Source organism: Salvia miltiorrhiza, chromosome 6 (genome assembly GCF_028751815.1).
Source record: "Salvia miltiorrhiza cultivar Shanhuang (shh) chromosome 6, IMPLAD_Smil_shh, whole genome shotgun sequence".
NCBI classification, from domain to species: domain Eukaryota; kingdom Viridiplantae; phylum Streptophyta; class Magnoliopsida; order Lamiales; family Lamiaceae; genus Salvia; species Salvia miltiorrhiza.
In genome coordinates, this window is record NC_080392.1 from 21951606 (window position 1) to 21970877 (window position 19272).

Sequence of the window (19272 nt, forward strand, 5' to 3'; positions counted from 1 at the left end):
ATTGTGTCTGGCCCTAGGATTTTTCTCTCGCCCACTTCATCCCAATAAAGTGGCGATCTACACTTTCTCCCATACAGTGCTTCGTAGGGTGCCATAGCGATAGTCGCTTGGTGACTATTATTATATGCAAACTCGATGAGTGGCAAAATGTGCTCCCAGTTTTCACCCTGGTCTAGCACTACTGTCCTCAGCATATCCTCCAATGTTTGAATCGTTCTTTCAGACTGACCATATGTCTGTGGGTGAAAAGCTGTACTAAAATTCAATCTTGTGCCCAGTTCTTTTTGTAAACTGATCCAGAATCTGGATGTGAACTTGGAATCTCTGTCCGATGTAATTGACTTTGGCACTCCGTGCAAACGCACAATTTCTCTAACATAAAGTTGAGCTAACTTGTCGGATCCATGGGTGATTGGGATTGGTATAAAGTGCGCACACTTCGTAAGTCTGTCCACAATGACCCATATAGCCGTGTTACCTCGCTTGGATCTTGGCAATCCTGTGACGAAGTCCATTGCTATATCATCCCATTTCCATTCTGGTATCTCCAAGGGTTGTAGTTCCCCGTAAGGCCTTTGGTGTAAGGCTTTCACTTGCTGGCAAGCAAGACATCGTTCAACAAACGAGGCTACATCTCGTTTCATTCCTTCCCACCAGAAATTCTCTTTTAGATCTTGATACATCTTAGTACTTCCCGGGTGGGCAGTATAAGGGGTATCATGGGCTTCGCTCAAGATTTTATTCTTAAGTTCTTCATCTTGAGGAATGCATATCCTTCCTTCAAAGAGTATGGCATTGTCTGGTGCTTCTTGGAAATCTTTGAGATCTCCTAATCTTATCTTTTCCCGTAATTTTTCCATCTTCTCATCCTTTCTTTGTGCTTCTACCACCATTTTTCTTAAACTAGGTATTGTCTCAACAACGCTTGCTATAGTTCCAGGTGGTTTAATCACTTCTATCTTCATCTTGTCAAATTCTTTTATAAGCTCACCTTCTCTCGTGAGAAGATGTCCTAATTTTGACGTGACTTTTCGGCTTAATGCGTCGGCTACTACATTAGCCTTGCCTGGGTGGTAGTTAATACCACAGTCATAGTCCTTTACTAATTCGAGCCATCTCCTTTGTCTCATGTTTAGATCTTTTTGCTCGAAAAAGTACTTCAGACTTTTGTGATCAGTAAAAATCTCACACCTAACTCCATATAGGTGATGTCTCCAGATTTTTAATGCATGTACTACTGCAGCTAGTTCCAGATCATGAGTCGGATAATTCAACTCATGAGGTCTAAGTTGTCGCGATGCATATGCTATTACCTTGCCATCTTGCATCAACACGCAACCTAGTCCATTTTTGGACGCATCCGTGTAGATTACATATTCTTTGTCTGGTTCGGGGACTGCTAAAACCGGCGCAGTAGTTAGCATCTTCTTGAGTTTTTGGAAACTCTCCTCACACTCGTCCGTCCAAGTATACTTGATCCCCTTCTTGAGCAGTTGCGTCATTGGCCTTGCTATTTTCGAAAATCCTTCAATAAACCTTCGATAATAGCCAGCCAATCCTAAGAAACTCCTGATCTCGTTTGGATTTGTTGGCGACTTCCATTCTTATACTGCTTCCACTTTAGCAGGATCTACCTTGATTCCTTCTGATGATACGATGTGTCCTAGAAATGTGACTTCTCTCAGCCAAAACTCGCATTTGCTGAATTTGGCGTAGAGTCGTTCATTCCTTAGCGTTTGTAGAGTGGTCCTCAAATGCTCTTTATGTTCTTCTTCATTTTTGGAGTAGATGAGGACGTCATCTATGAACACTAAGACGAACTTGTCCAAGTAGGGGTGAAAAACCCTATTCATGAGATCCATGAATACAGCTGGTGCATTTGTTAGCCCGAATGGCATAACTACGAACTCGTAGTGGCCATATCTTGTTCGAAAAGCTGTTTTGGGTATATCTTCTTGTCTGACCTTCAGTTGATGATAGCCAGATCTCAAGTCGATTTTTGAAAATATACTCGCACCCCTAAGTTGGTCAAACAAATCATCTATCCTTGGCAAAGGATATTTGTTCTTGAGTGTTAGCTTGTTCAGCTCTCTATAGTCAATGCACATTCTCAAGGTGCCATCTTTCTTTTTGACAAACAAAACTGGTGCTCCCCATGGGGATACACTAGGTCTGATGAAACCTAGGTCCAGTAGTTCCTGCAATTGAATTTTTAGTTCCTCCAATTCTTTTGGAGCCATCCTATACGGTGCCTTTGATACTGGCGCCGCTCCCGGTTCTAAGTCTATGGTAAATTCCACTTGCCTATTAGGTGGCAATCCTGGCAAGTCTTCTGGAAACACATCACGGAATTCTCGTACGATATCCACATCTTCAATTGCTCTTTTTGTCTCAGCTTTCCCGTTTAGGTACACGAGGAATGCCTGAGAGTCCTTCTTATTCATCATCTTTCTTGCTTGTAGGGTGGATATAATTGGTATTCTCCTACCCATTCTTGTCCCGTGAAATTCCCAAGCATTTTTTTCTGGAAATTTGAAAGAGATCTTCCGCTCCTTGCATAAGATTGTAGCGTAGTTTTCAGCTAGCCAATCCATTCCTAGGATTATATCAACGTCCGACATCGGTATAACATATACGTTGTTTGCTATGACCTCTAGTGATCCTATGTTCAATTCTAAGTTCGAGCAAACATGCGTTACTGTCATTGTTCCTCCTATTGGTGAAGAGATACTCATGTCCTGATTAGATCTTTCTATTTTGAGTCCTAGGGTGTCCACACATGCACTTGCAATGAAAGAATGTGAAGCACCCGTATCAAACAGAAGTACAACAGGTGTGTTGAGTAGCATGCCCATACCTGCCAGGTTTTCCTGGTTTTTCTCGGGCTGGTTCTATTTGATAGCATAGGCTCTTGCGTGATACGGTTGCATCTTTTGTTGCTGCTGACGTGGCTGTGGTTGTGGCAGCTGTGGTTGATGTGATTGTTGAGGCTGCGGCAATTGCAGATGACGTGGCTGGGGTAGCGCTTGGATAGCTCTCAGATGTGGGGCTTGGAATGGTGGGTTTGGCCTTAAGCTCATCCCGTGTTGCTTATTTGGGCAACGATTTGCATAATGCCCCTTCTGGTTACAGATGTAACAACTATCACTGCCAGCCTTGCAGATTCCACCATGGTTTTTGTTGCACTTTGGGCAGGGTGAAGTTTTCTGTTGGTTGTTCCCCGCCTGATTAGGAGCAACTTGCCTTCCAAAGCCCTGTTGCTGGGGTGGTTGTCCCTGCCATGGTTTCTTCTCAGTTTGGCCATTGTAATTGCCTTCCCATTTTCGTTTCCCTTTGTAGTTCTGGGATTGGGCTTGTGGGGGTGGTGGCATAGGTGTTGCCACTGGTCTTTCCCATGGCATTGCTGCCTCAATGTCTAGAGCTCTACTGAGGGATTCAGTATACGACAACCCTCCATGACTAGCCAAAGCCATCCTGATTTCATGCCTTAGACCGGCACAAAATTTTTCAGCCATTTTCTCGTCTGTATCAACTAGTTCTGGGGCATATCTGGACATGTCGCAAAACATCCTATCATACTGTGTAACCGTCATCCTCCCCTGTTTCAGGTTATAGAATTCCATTTCTTTCTTCTTTCGGTAACTTTTGGGTATATATTTATCATATATCCCAATCTTGAACTGCTCCCAGGTGAGGTTTTCTAGTTGATCAGCTGTCATTGTCTTCATTCTGGCTTCCCACCAGAAGTCAGCCGATCCCGTCAGTTGGAAAGATACACAGGTTAAACGTTCCTGGTCGGTGCAGCGCAGAAAGTTGAAGATGCGTTCGATTGCACGCACCCAAGTTTCAGCCTCAGCTGGATCTCCTGTACCGCTGAATACAGGTGGGTTTTGACGTAAAAACAATTCCTCTATTCTACGTTCTGGCCGTATTGGTTGTGGAGCTATTTCTGGTTCTGGCCCTGGTTCTGGACCTCTTTCATCATTTTGAGGGATTCTTCTCCCACCTCTTGGACGTCCTCTCTTTGGTGGCATTCTGATAAGTCAATATAATATGTTTATTAGTACATGGTAGATGTATTCTAACACTCGTTCATTGCTTCTTCAATTCCTTGTACTAGCTATATCGTATGCAAAACTTTTAAATCAACAAAATATAATAAGTACTTAACACACGAATTTACTGAAGGCGTGAATTTATATATAAGTACTTAAAGATTCTGCCTCCTAGAGGCCTCTTCGAATAATATGGAGTTATAGAACGGTCCATAGGTAGTTACCATTCCTGTAGTAACAACTTCCTAGATAGATGAATATTACAACCCACGAGTTCGAGATACATCATACAAGCAAATACAACTGCCCTAGACTATCGATCCATGGGAGCTAGCAGACTTGCCCTTCTCCGGATCCTCTTCTGGGTCTTCCTCCGGATCCTCTTCTGGGTCTTCCTCCGGATCCTCTTCGGAGTCGATATCCAGGTAGTAGTCCTCTGTTTCCTCACCCTCTGCCCCGAGCTGAACACGACCACCGAGAAGTCGGATTTTCACCACATCCTTGCAGGGCGTTCCTACATCGGAGGTCGTAGCACCCTTCTTAAGGGAAAAAGGCTGAGCAGGTAGTGGCTTCCAACTCGCCTTGCCTGGAGTTTTCTTCCTACTTCCCCCAGTGTCATCGTGGGCTGGAGCTTTCCCCTTTTCAGCAGTCTGGAGTGCCTGGCGCAAGATCTCACCTTCATCGTTGTCAGTGCATGCCAGGGCTTTGCCCTTATCAATAAGTTCGCGTGCTTGACGCAAGACTTCTTCTAATTGTTTCATGGCCGCACTGTAAATGGGGTCCTCTTCCCCTGGTGGAGGTGGCTGTATCGGGGGTGTACCGACTGGTGATTGGGGTGGTGGCGTCTCTTTCCTTTGGGTTTTTGGACGTGATGTCCCGGCCTCGAAGTCGTTTCGGCATCGACGACCGAGAACAGACAGTTGTGGGGAAACACTCTGCACTGGGATGGGTGGATCTGCTGTTATAGGAGCCTGAGTAGGCATAAGTGGGGTCCTTTCTTCCGGACGAACTCCAACAGGAGCAAGGTCTCCTGGCCTCATATATGGTCCCCTGAATGCTCTGCCAAAGGCATCATAGGTGTAGTGAATTGCTGCGATGAACCGTGGAAAATCGCCTTCTGGATCAAACGACTCTTCTGCAGTGTGTACGTAGTCACCTGCGAGCTCTGTAGCCCATCCCTGCCAGTCTGGTGGAAGTAATAAGATCAAGCGCATGATCCCGTCATAACCAGTGGCTCCATGGGGATGTGCAGCTTTCCACAGTCGATAATAATGGGCGAGGAACTCTCCTAGGTCATCTCTCCAACAACGTGTGTAGGTTCGGTATTCCCTGAGGATACTTTCAGGACTTGGTCGCCTCGTCATTTGCTTTCTAGCGGTGCGTCGTGTTCTTGCCATCTTTGAAAGAATGACGTTCTATAATTAAACTCATAATAAGTTATTATAGCAGTAGGTTTCTAATTACTCTCATGTATTAACAACACAAGTCGTGATCATATCATAAGTAATATTGGTCTTAATCTCTGACTTATGCATAATTAATAATTCACAAGTCCTAGATCGTGCAGTCATAATCCCAATACTTACATATGTATTGAAATTTTAAGGGTTGAAAGAGATTCAACTCATTGCACAAATAGTAAATCATTCAATGCACTTTTGTCACTACGAGCTATTTAATAAATAAATTTATTGGGTAAGGCAATAGTTGATATGTTTGAACAATTCGAACTATGCCCGTATCATCATGAGTGACACGCTCCGTCATGTCTCTATCTTTATACATCCTCGAGTGACGCCTGATTTTCTTTCTTCTATTGTGTTTTTCATTTCAACTGTAATGAATGATAACTAAACTCATGTATATGTTTTGCTTCTATGTTCTTTGTAAGAGTGATCAAACATTTCTAACGCATCTAAGTTCATCAAGGAATCTACTCAATCATATAGCATGAGATTTAAGCACTTGTACAAACATTTGAAAATACAACTTTCTCAACATTTAATAAATATTTACCTCTGTTTCTCTGTTGAGCAGGATGTTGTGATGAGGTGCTGAGCTTTTGTCAACTGACCTTTCTAACACTAGTATTCAGTAAAGAATAAATTTTGGGATAACTCTTGGGTTCAGAGCAAACGAACTGCTCTGATACCATTCTGTCACGACCGGACTTAACTAAGGATAGGTAAGCCGGGAAACCGTGACTAGGGAAGGGAAATTAGGAGAGGGGACAGAAAAGGGGTGATAAATAATAAAGGAATTGAACTAAGATTGAGACATCATATGAAAAAAAAACACACATAAATAGATAAGAGCGAGTAATCGGTCAAGAGTATCCGATTTAAGTGTTTATACAATAACTTGATTTGACAATCCAACATAATAGGATAATATGCATCATAACTGAGTGTTCGCAGCGGAAATAGAACGTGATACATGTATGAAGACATGTATCGCCAAGAGTTTATTTAGTAAATATGACAAAGCTCCGCACGACACCCCATCATCACTCATCACTGCTCAACCTGCACATTTAGAAATACATGCAGGGCTGAGTACAAAGTACTCAGTAGACATATGCCGAAAATCATATACATACATAATAAATGTAAATTGTCATGCCATTTCAATAGTATAACCAAGGGTTTTTTACTTAAAAAGGCCCTAAGCATACTAAATTCATTTGTGATTCTAAAGTTCGTCTGATCAGACTAAGTTCTTTTGTAATCTATCATATCTGAATCTGTGTGCCGGAGAGGTGGCCACCTCTCACGGTCACTTGACCGGCCAACCCGCTAGATGACTCACGGTCACTGGTGTACACTAGCCAAGGCAGGATAGCTATCAACTGCTCAAGACCCGAATTCGATTACATGATAACTGGCAAAGCCATATCAGATAGATATCATACTGAAATTAAAACATTTTATGGCAAGACAATACTTGAAATAACTTCAACTCAAAGATTTTGTCATGAAATAACTTGCTTGAACGTAACAGTTAAACTCATTTGATATATATGAAAGTAATGCCTACCTGATTGCAGTGTTTTGCTACTTAAGACAATGATTCTCTTTCTTTAGCGCGATAGGTTACTCAGGCGCTTTTGTTTATTTGAACCTTTGATAACACGAAACATGTGTTCGAGTGAATAATAGGAAAGATAACAACAAATGCAGTGAATCACTATTCACTCATTTCTCTAACTACCCATATTTCCTTAAACGACTGTATCTAACTCATATACAATCGTTCTTCTTTTATCGAAATACTTCATGTACCTTTGAGGATGTAGGAAAGCCCATTTTATATTATTCCTTTATTTATCCATTATAAATAAAGAATAATTTATAAAATATTTTCCTTTTCCCCATTTAATAATGCCAAACAATATATATATATTGCTACTATTAAAAGAACTAATAAGTCATTAATAAATTCTAAATATTAATTCCTGATGAAAATTTCATTGTGAGATTTTAGGAACATTTGTAAAAATATTTTAAAATAATAATAGGAGTTAACTATAAAAGAAATTTTCGAGAAGATCTAATAATTTTAATATTTTAACCATTTAATTAATAAATCTTTAATATTTCATTTATCAACTATTCCATCTAATATAATTTTACCAACAAGTTCTCATGAAATCTTTCTCAAAATATTTATATATCTCAATAGCTCATTTATAAACTAAAAGTGATATTTTATCAACAATAAAACTTTAAAATCCTTAATAGGAATTATTTTGAATTATTTCCATCTCAACAAAACTGTATATATTCAATTTCAACTAATAAACTGCTTTTACTCCGAACTCGTATGGAGTCCAATTTTATATCAATAGAAACCTCTTTGAGTCTAGTTTAATTTAAAAAAACGTATGTTGAAAAACTCCAAGTAGTTTAAGAGATATAGCGATTTTCCCATCGCCTACCAGATTCGGCAGTTTCTGCCAACTGAAAGTCCAGATTTTTGAAAAATAGCAAACGTTACCTGAATGAGCTCAAATTTTATACATAGATAGCTAACACATATATCTTCATAGAATAAAAATTTGAGAGCTAAATATCAACATATGGTTACTGAAATAATTAACCTAATCATCTGCCTCACAACAGTTTTAGCAGATACGGGCAGTAGACTTCTCGAATTTTAAAAGGGTAGTAAACGAAGTTCAAATGATATGAAACTTTGTACGAATATTTATCACACTCCCATCTATACCCCAGAAATTTCTCATAATATAATAGAAACGGGAATGCATCGAAATAAGGGCGTCAACTTACCCTTGTCCAAGTGAGCACTAATGGAAGTTGTTTGCCGGGGTTTTTTTTCTGGTCGTCGTTCCGCGATGGGGTTTAGCCGCGAAGGTCTACGACTTAGTTTTCCTCGTGCGAGATAGATCAGGCTACACAACGGTGGTTTCTCGATCCTTTTTCGTCGTAAGGATAGTGAGAAACGAAGGCCGTAAGTTGGCCGGTGGCTAAGTCGGGAATTCGACGTTGGCCTCCGAAGGATATTGTGGCCTTTGGTCGGGAAAATATAGAGAAGGTTTCGGCCTTTCGATTGTTGGGTTTGGTAGCCTAAAGATGGAGGAACGAGTACACGTTCTCGGTTCAGAGCCTAGTGGCCGGTCGACGAAGAAATGGTCCGGCGAAGGGAGCTCACTTGAGCTCTTGCAAGTAAAAAAAAAACAAATCTCCTAAACTCTCTCTTGCCTCACACCTCTCGCTGCATTCTTCCTTCTGCAGAACTCTCCTCAATTTATAGAGGAGTTTCTGCAGACAACAGAATCAAAATGGTGGAAATTTTGGTACCTGGAGTTGCAACTTTTGAAGATTTGATCGTTGAAATTTACATCCTTTGACAATTGTGATCTTACCGTGAAATTTCTTTCTCGGCGTGCTGAAGCTTTTGAAAATTGTGGATATTGGCGTGATTTTCTTCTTCTACAGGAGACTTTGGGGTGTGATGGAGTTCAGATATACTACAGGAAGAAATCTGCAATCTTTACAATCTCCTTCTGCAGTAATGGTGTATTGGAGGGGAAGATGAATAGTATAGGGAATAGTGTAGGGAATAGTGTAGGGAATAGTGTAGGAAATAGTGTAGGAATTGATGTGTTGGATGAAAAATCGAGACATACGTGTAGTGCCGTGATCTAATTTCTCCTAGTTCCTGTAATAATTCTCCAATTCTCGTTTAATAAATACTCGTCGTATTTATATAAATTAAATCCTCAATCTTGAGATTTAATACGTGAAAGTCGGAATTAATTCGCGACTTAATACCTTAACTCATATAATGCGAAATAATAAAATTATTATGCATATGATCTCAAGTTATAATTCTAGCAATTTGATTTAAATAACACGATTTATAAAATCGGTTATAAATCTAAATTTTCTAATAATATTGATTAAATCAATAAACTGGTAAAACAAAGTCTCAAACGTATAGTTAAACCAATAAATTTAATTATTGGTTTCATTCATGACTGAATATTAAATCGCAGCTCTGTATCTCTTATACAGACTTTTGCTGAAATAATATTATCTGAACAAAATAATCACCATAAATAATTAAAAGAATTTTATAACTAATGCACATATTTAATCTAATATGTATTTAAAAGAGCGGGGCATCACATACTACCCCCCTTAAAATAAATTTCGTCCCAAAATTTGCATACCTTCGTTAAACAACTCTGGATATTTTTCTTTCATCTTGTCTTCGAGCTCCCACGTAGCTTCTTCTTGTCCATGGTGCCTCCAAAGAACTTTCACTGAGGTGATTGATTTATTTCGGAGTTGTTGCACCTTTTTATCTAAAATCGCTTCGGGTCTTTCTTCATAGCTCAGGTCTGGATTAAGGATCATCTCATTTTGGTGTATCATGTGCTTTGGATCGAAAACGTACTTCCTAAGTTGTGATACGTGGAAAACATTATGGACATTTCCTAGGCTTGGCGGTAATGCCAGCCTGTAAGCCACTGGGCCTATTCTTTCTAGGATCTCATAGGGTCCTATAAATCGGGGTCTAAGTTTCCCTTTAACTCCGAACCTAATGATCCCTTTTGATGGAGAAACTTTCAGAAAGACTTTTTCTCCATTCTCAAATTGTAAGTCAGTTCGGCGTTTATCAGCATATGACTTTTGTCTATCCTGGGCCTCCTTAATCCTCTGTCGGATTTGGCGAACGATTTCAATCATTTCACCTATTGTGTCTGGCCCTAGGATTTTTCTCTCGCCCACTTCATCCCAATAAAGTGGCGATCTACACTTTCTCCCATACAGTGCTTCGTAGGGTGCCATAGCGATAGTCGTTTGGTGACTATTATTATATGCAAACTCGATGAGTGGCAAAATGTGCTCCCAGTTTTCACCCTGGTCTAGCACTACTGTCCTCAGCATATCCTCCAATGTTTGAATCGTTCTTTCAGACTGACCATATGTCTGTGGGTGAAAAGCTGTACTAAAATTCAATCTTGTGCCCAGTTCTTTTTGTAAACTGATCCAGAATCTGGATGTGAACTTGGAATCTCTGTCCGATGTAATTGACTTTGGCACTCCGTGCAAACGCACAATTTCTCTAACATAAAGTTGAGCTAACTTGTCGGATCCATGGGTGATTGGGATTGGTATAAAGTGCGCACACTTCGTAAGTCTGTCCACAATGACCCATATAGCCGTGTTACCTCGCTTGGATCTTGGCAATCCTGTGACGAAGTCCATTGCTATATCATCCCATTTCCATTCTGGTATCTCCAAGGGTTGTAGTTCCCCGTAAGGCCTTTGGTGTAAGGCTTTCACTTGCTGGCAAGCAAGACATCGTTCAACAAACGAGGCTACATCTCGTTTCATTCCTTCCCACCAGAAATTCTCTTTTAGATCTTGATACATCTTAGTACTTCCCGGGTGGGCAGTATAAGGGGTATCATGGGCTTCGCTCAAGATTTTATTCTTAAGTTCTTCATCTTGAGGAATGCATATCCTTCCTTCAAAGAGTATGGCATTGTCTGGTGCTTCTTGGAAATCTTTGAGATCTCCTAATCTTATCTTTTCCCGTAATTTTTCCATCTTCTCATCCTTTCTTTGTGCTTCTACCACCATTTTTCTTAAACTAGGTATTGTCTCAACAACGCTTGCTATAGTTCCAGGTGGTTTAATCACTTCTATCTTCATCTTGTCAAATTCTTTTATAAGCTCACCTTCTCTCGTGAGAAGATGTCCTAATTTTGACGTGACTTTTCGGCTTAATGCGTCGGCTACTACATTAGCCTTGCCTGGGTGGTAGTTAATACCACAGTCATAGTCCTTTACTAATTCGAGCCATCTCCTTTGTCTCATGTTTAGATCTTTTTGCTCGAAAAAGTACTTCAGACTTTTGTGATCAGTAAAAATCTCACACCTAACTCCATATAGGTGATGTCTCCAGATTTTTAATGCATGTACTACTGCAGCTAGTTCCAGATCATGAGTCGGATAATTCAACTCATGAGGTCTAAGTTGTCGCGATGCATATGCTATTACCTTGCCATCTTGCATCAACACGCAACCTAGTCCATTTTTGGACGCATCCGTGTAGATTACATATTCTTTGTCTGGTTCGGGGACTGCTAAAACCGGCGCAGTAGTTAGCATCTTCTTGAGTTTTTGGAAACTCTCCTCACACTCGTCCGTCCAAGTATACTTGATCCCCTTCTTGAGCAGTTGCGTCATTGGCCTTGCTATTTTCGAAAATCCTTCAATAAACCTTCGATAATAGCCAGCCAATCCTAAGAAACTCCTGATCTCGTTTGGATTTGTTGGCGACTTCCATTCTTATACTGCTTCCACTTTAGCAGGATCTACCTTGATTCCTTCTGATGATACGATGTGTCCTAGAAATGTGACTTCTCTCAGCCAAAACTCGCATTTGCTGAATTTGGCGTAGAGTCGTTCATTCCTTAGCGTTTGTAGAGTGGTCCTCAAATGCTCTTTATGTTCTTCTTCATTTTTGGAGTAGATGAGGACGTCATCTATGAACACTAAGACGAACTTGTCCAAGTAGGGGTGAAAAACCCTATTCATGAGATCCATGAATACAGCTGGTGCATTTGTTAGCCCGAATGGCATAACTACGAACTCGTAGTGGCCATATCTTGTTCGAAAAGCTGTTTTGGGTATATCTTCTTGTCTGACCTTCAGTTGATGATAGCCAGATCTCAAGTCGATTTTTGAAAATATACTCGCACCCCTAAGTTGGTCAAACAAATCATCTATCCTTGGCAAAGGATATTTGTTCTTGAGTGTTAGCTTGTTCAGCTCTCTATAGTCAATGCACATTCTCAAGGTGCCATCTTTCTTTTTGACAAACAAAACTGGTGCTCCCCATGGGGATACACTAGGTCTGATGAAACCTAGGTCCAGTAGTTCCTGCAATTGAATTTTTAGTTCCTCCAATTCTTTTGGAGCCATCCTATACGGTGCCTTTGATACTGGCGCCGCTCCCGGTTCTAAGTCTATGGTAAATTCCACTTGCCTATTAGGTGGCAATCCTGGCAAGTCTTCTGGAAACACATCACGGAATTCTCGTACGATATCCACATCTTCAATTGCTCTTTTTGTCTCAGCTTTCCCGTTTAGGTACACGAGGAATGCCTGAGAGTCCTTCTTATTCATCATCTTTCTTGCTTGTAGGGTGGATATAATTGGTATTCTCCTACCCATTCTTGTCCCGTGAAATTCCCAAGCATTTTTTTCTGGAAATTTGAAAGAGATCTTCCGCTCCTTGCATAAGATTGTAGCGTAGTTTTCAGCTAGCCAATCCATTCCTAGGATTATATCAACGTCCGACATCGGTATAACATATACGTTGTTTGCTATGACCTCTAGTGATCCTATGTTCAATTCTAAGTTCGAGCAAACATGCGTTACTGTCATTGTTCCTCCTATTGGTGAAGAGATACTCATGTCCTGATTAGATCTTTCTATTTTGAGTCCTAGGGTGTCCACACATGCACTTGCAATGAAAGAATGTGAAGCACCCGTATCAAACAGAAGTACAACAGGTGTGTTGAGTAGCATGCCCATACCTGCCAGGTTTTCCTGGTTTTTCTCGGGCTGGTTCTATTTGATAGCATAGGCTCTTGCGTGATACGGTTGCATCTTTTGTTGCTGCTGACGTGGCTGTGGTTGTGGCAGCTGTGGTTGATGTGATTGTTGAGGCTGCGGCAATTGCAGATGATGTGGCTGGGGTAGCGCTTGGATAGCTCTCAGATGTGGGGCTTGGAATGGTGGGTTTGGCCTTAAGCTCATCCCGTGTTGCTTATTTGGGCAACGATTTGCATAATGCCCCTTCTGGTTACAGATGTAACAACTATCACTGCCAGCCTTGCAGATTCCACCATGGTTTTTGTTGCACTTTGGGCAGGGTGAAGTTTTCTGTTGGTTGTTCCCCGCCTGATTAGGAGCAACTTGCCTTCCAAAGCCCTGTTGCTGGGGTGGTTGTCCCTGCCATGGTTTCTTCTCAGTTTGGCCATTGTAATTGCCTTCCCATTTTCGTTTCCCTTTGTAGTTCTGGGATTGGGCTTGTGGGGGTGGTGGCATAGGTGTTGCCACTGGTCTTTCCCATGGCATTGCTGCCTCAATGTCTAGAGCTCTACTGAGGGATTCAGTATACGACAACCCTCCATGACTAGCCAAAGCCATCCTGATTTCATGCCTTAGACCGGCACAAAATTTTTCAGCCATTTTCTCGTCTGTATCAACTAGTTCTGGGGCATATCTGGACATGTCGCAAAACATCCTATCATACTGTGTAACCGTCATCCTCCCCTGTTTCAGGTTATAGAATTCCATTTCTTTCTTCTTTCGGTAACTTTTGGGTATATATTTATCATATATCCCAATCTTGAACTGCTCCCAGGTGAGGTTTTCTAGTTGATCAGCTGTCATTGTCTTCATTCTGGCTTCCCACCAGAAGTCAGCCGATCCCGTCAGTTGGAAAGATACACAGGTTAAACGTTCCTGGTCGGTGCAGCGCAGAAAGTTGAAGATGCGTTCGATTGCACGCACCCAAGTTTCAGCCTCAGCTGGATCTCCTGTACCGCTGAATACAGGTGGGTTTTGACGTAAAAACAATTCCTCTATTCTACGTTCTGGCCGTATTGGTTGTGGAGCTATTTCTGGTTCTGGCCCTGGTTCTGGACCTCTTTCATCATTTTGAGGGATTCTTCTCCCACCTCTTGGACGTCCTCTCTTTGGTGGCATTCTGATAAGTCAATATAATATGTTTATTAGTACATGGTAGATGTATTCTAACACTCGTTCATTGCTTCTTCAATTCCTTGTACTAGCTATATCGTATGCAAAACTTTTAAATCAACAAAATATAATAAGTACTTAACACACGAATTTACTGAAGGCGTGAATTTATATATAAGTACTTAAAGATTCTGCCTCCTAGAGGCCTCTTCGAATAATATGGAGTTATAGAACGGTCCATAGGTAGTTACCATTCCTGTAGTAACAACTTCCTAGATAGATGAATATTACAACCCACGAGTTCGAGATACATCATACAAGCAAATACAACTGCCCTAGACTATCGATCCATGGGAGCTAGCAGACTTGCCCTTCTCCGGATCCTCTTCTGGGTCTTCCTCCGGATCCTCTTCTGGGTCTTCCTCCGGATCCTCTTCGGAGTCGATATCCAGGTAGTAGTCCTCTGTTTCCTCACCCTCTGCCCCGAGCTGAACACGACCACCGAGAAGTCGGATTTTCACCACATCCTTGCAGGGCGTTCCTACATCGGAGGTCGTAGCACCCTTCTTAAGGGAAAAAGGCTGAGCAGGTAGTGGCTTCCAACTCGCCTTGCCTGGAGTTTTCTTCCTACTTCCCCCAGTGTCATCGTGGGCTGGAGCTTTCCCCTTTTCAGCAGTCTGGAGTGCCTGGCGCAAGATCTCACCTTCATCGTTGTCAGTGCATGCCAGGGCTTTGCCCTTATCAATAAGTTCGCGTGCTTGACGCAAGACTTCTTCTAATTGTTTCATGGCCGCACTGTAAATGGGGTCCTCTTCCCCTGGTGGAGGTGGCTGTATCGGGGGTGTACCGACTGGTGATTGGGGTGGTGGCGTCTCTTTCCTTTGGGTTTTTGGACGTGATGTCCCGGCCTCGAAGTCGTTTCGGCATCGACGACCGAGAACAGACAGTTGTGGGGAAACACTCTGCACTGGGATGGGTGGATCTGCTGTTATAGGAGCCTGAGTAGGCATAAGTGGGGTCCTTTCTTCCGGACGAACTCCAACAGGAGCAAGGTCTCCTGGCCTCATATATGGTCCCCTGAATGCTCTGCCAAAGGCATCATAGGTGTAGTGAATTGCTGCGATGAACCGTGGAAAATCGCCTTCTGGATCAAACGACTCTTCTGCAGTGTGTACGTAGTCACCTGCGAGCTCTGTAGCCCATCCCTGCCAGTCTGGTGGAAGTAATAAGATCAAGCGCATGATCCCGTCATAACCAGTGGCTCCATGGGGATGTGCAGCTTTCCACAGTCGATAATAATGGGCGAGGAACTCTCCTAGGTCATCTCTCCAACAACGTGTGTAGGTTCGGTATTCCCTGAGGATACTTTCAGGACTTGGTCGCCTCGTCATTTGCTTTCTAGCGGTGCGTCGTGTTCTTGCCATCTTTGAAAGAATGACGTTCTATAATTAAACTCATAATAAGTTATTATAGCAGTAGGTTTCTAATTACTCTCATGTATTAACAACACAAGTCGTGATCATATCATAAGTAATATTGGTCTTAATCTCTGACTTATGCATAATTAATAATTCACAAGTCCTAGATCGTGCAGTCATAATCCCAATACTTACATATGTATTGAAATTTTAAGGGTTGAAAGAGATTTAACTCATTGCACAAATAGTAAATCATTCAATGCACTTTTGTCACTACGAGCTATTTAATAAATAAATTTATTGGGTAAGGCAATAGTTGATATGTTTGAACAATTCGAACTATGCCCGTATCATCATGAGTGACACGCTCCGTCATGTCTCTATCTTTATACATCCTCGAGTGACGCCTGATTTTCTTTCTTCTATTGTGTTTTTCATTTCAACTGTAATGAATGATAACTAAACTCATGTATATGTTTTGCTTCTATGTTCTTTGTAAGAGTGATCAAACATTTCTAACGCATCTAAGTTCATCAAGGAATCTACTCAATCATATAGCATGAGATTTAAGCACTTGTACAAACATTTGAAAATACAACTTTCTCAACATTTAATAAATATTTACCTCTGTTTCTCTGTTGAGCAGGATGTTGTGATGAGGTGCTGAGCTTTTGTCAACTGACCTTTCTAACACTAGTATTCAGTAAAGAATAAATTTTGGGATAACTCTTGGGTTCAGAGCAAACGAACTGCTCTGATACCATTCTGTCACGACCGGACTTAACTAAGGATAGGTAAGCCGGGAAACCGTGACTAGGGAAGGGAAATTAGGAGAGGGGACAGAAAAGGGGTGATAAATAATAAAGGAATTGAACTAAGATTGAGACATCATATGAAAAAAAAACACACATAAATAGATAAGAGCGAGTAATCGGTCAAGAGTATCCGATTTAAGTGTTTATACAATAACTTGATTTGACAATCCAACATAATAGGATAATATGCATCATAACTGAGTGTTCGCAGCGGAAATAGAACGTGATACATGTATGAAGACATGTATCGCCAAGAGTTTATTTAGTAAATATGACAAAGCTCCGCACGACACCCCATCATCACTCATCACTGCTCAACCTGCACATTTAGAAATACATGCAGGGCTGAGTACAAAGTACTCAGTAGACATATGCCGAAAATCATATACATACATAATAAATGTAAATTGTCATGCCATTTCAATAGTATAACCAAGGGTTTTTTACTTAAAAAGGCCCTAAGCATACTAAATTCATTTGTGATTCTAAAGTTCGTCTGATCAGACTAAGTTCTTTTGTAATCTATCATATCTGAATCTGTGTGCCGGAGAGGTGGCCACCTCTCACGGTCACTTGACCGGCCAACCCGCTAGATGACTCACGGTCACTGGTGTACACTAGCCAAGGCAGGATAGCTATCAACTGCTCAAGACCCGAATTCGATTACATGATAACTGGCAAAGCCATATCAGATAGATATCATACTGAAATTAAAACATTTTATGGCAAGACAATACTTGAAATAACTTCAACTCAAAGATTTTGTCATGAAATAACTTGCTTGAACGTAACAGTTAAACTCATTTGATATATATGAAAGTAATGCCTACCTGATTGCAGTGTTTTGCTACTTAAGACAATGATTCTCTTTCTTTAGCGCGATAGGTTACTCAGGCGCTTTTGTTTATTTGAACCTTTGATAACACGAAACATGTGTTCGAGTGAATAATAGGAAAGATAACAACAAATGCAGTGAATCACTATTCACTCATTTCTCTAACTACCCATATTTCCTTAAACGACTGTATCTAACTCATATACAATCGTTCTTCTTTTATCGAAATACTTCATGTACCTTTGAGGATGTAGGAAAGCCCATTTTATATTATTCCTTTATTTATCCATTATAAATAAAGAATAATTTATAAAATATTTTCCTTTTCCCCATTTAATAATGCCAAACAATATATATATATTGCTACTATTAAAAGAACTAATAAGTCATTAATAAATTCTAAATATTAATTCCTGATGAAAATTTCATTGTGAGATTTTAGGAACATTTGTAAAAATATTTTAAAATAATAATAGGAGTTAACTATAAAAGAAATTTTCGAGAAGATCTAATAATTTTAATATTTTAACCATTTAATTAATAAATCTTTAATATTTCATTTATCAACTATTCCATCTAATATAATTTTACCAACAAGTTCTCATGAAATCTTTCTCAAAATATTTATATATCTCAATAGCTCATTTATAAACTAAAAGTGATATTTTATCAACAATAAAACTTTAAAATCCTTAATAGGAATTATTTTGAATCATTTCCATCTCAACAAAACTGTATATATTCAATTTCAACTAATAAACTGCTTTTACTCCGAACTCGTATGGAGTCCAATTTTATATCAATAGAAACCTCTTTGAGTCTAGTTTAATTTAAAAAAAAGTATGTTGAAAAACTCCAAGTAGTTTAAGAGATATAGCGATTTTCCCATCGCCTACCAGATTCGGCAGTTTCTGCCAACTGAAAGTCCAGATTTTTGAAAAATAGCAAACGTTACCTGAATGAGCTCAAATTTTATACATAGATAGCTAACACATATATCTTCATAGAATAAAAATTTGAGAGCTAAATATCAACATATGGTTACTGAAATAATTAACCTAATCATCTGCCTCACAACAGTTTTAGCAGATACGGGCAGTAGACTTCTCGAATTTTAAAAGGGTAGTAAACGAAGTTCAAATGATATGAAACTTTGTACGAATATTTATCACACTCCCATCTATACCCCAGAAATTTCTCATAATATAATAGAAACGGGAATGCATCGAAATAAGGGCGTCAACTTACCCTTGTCCAAGTGAGCACTAATGGAAGTTGTTTGCCGGGGTTTTTTTTTCTGGTCGTCGTTCCGCGATGGGGTTTAGCCGCGAAGGTCTACGACTTAGTTTTCCTCGTGCGAGATAGATCAGGCTACACAACGGTGGTTTCTCGATCCTTTTTCGTCGTAAGGATAGTGAGAAACGAAGGCCGTAAGTTGGCCGGTGGCTAAGTCGGGAATTCGACGTTGGCCTCCGAAGGATATTGTGGCCTTTGGTCGGGAAAATATAGAGAAGGTTTCGGCCTTTCGATTGTTGGGTTTGGTAGCCTAAAGATGGAGGAACGAGTACACGTTCTCGGTTCAGAGCCTAGTGGCCGGTCGACGAAGAAATGGTCCGGCGAAGGGAGCTCACTTGAGCTCTTGCAAGTAAAAAAAAACAAATCTCCTAAACTCTCTCTTGCCTCACACCTCTCGCTGCATTCTTCCTTCTGCAGAACTCTCCTCAATTTATAGAGGAGTTTCTGCAGACAACAGAATCAAAATGGTGGAAATTTTGGTACCTGGAGTTGCAACTTTTGAAGATTTGATCGTTGAAATTTACATCCTTTGACAATTGTGATCTTACCGTGAAATTTCTTTCTCGGCGTGCTGAAGCTTTTGAAAATTGTGGATATTGGCGT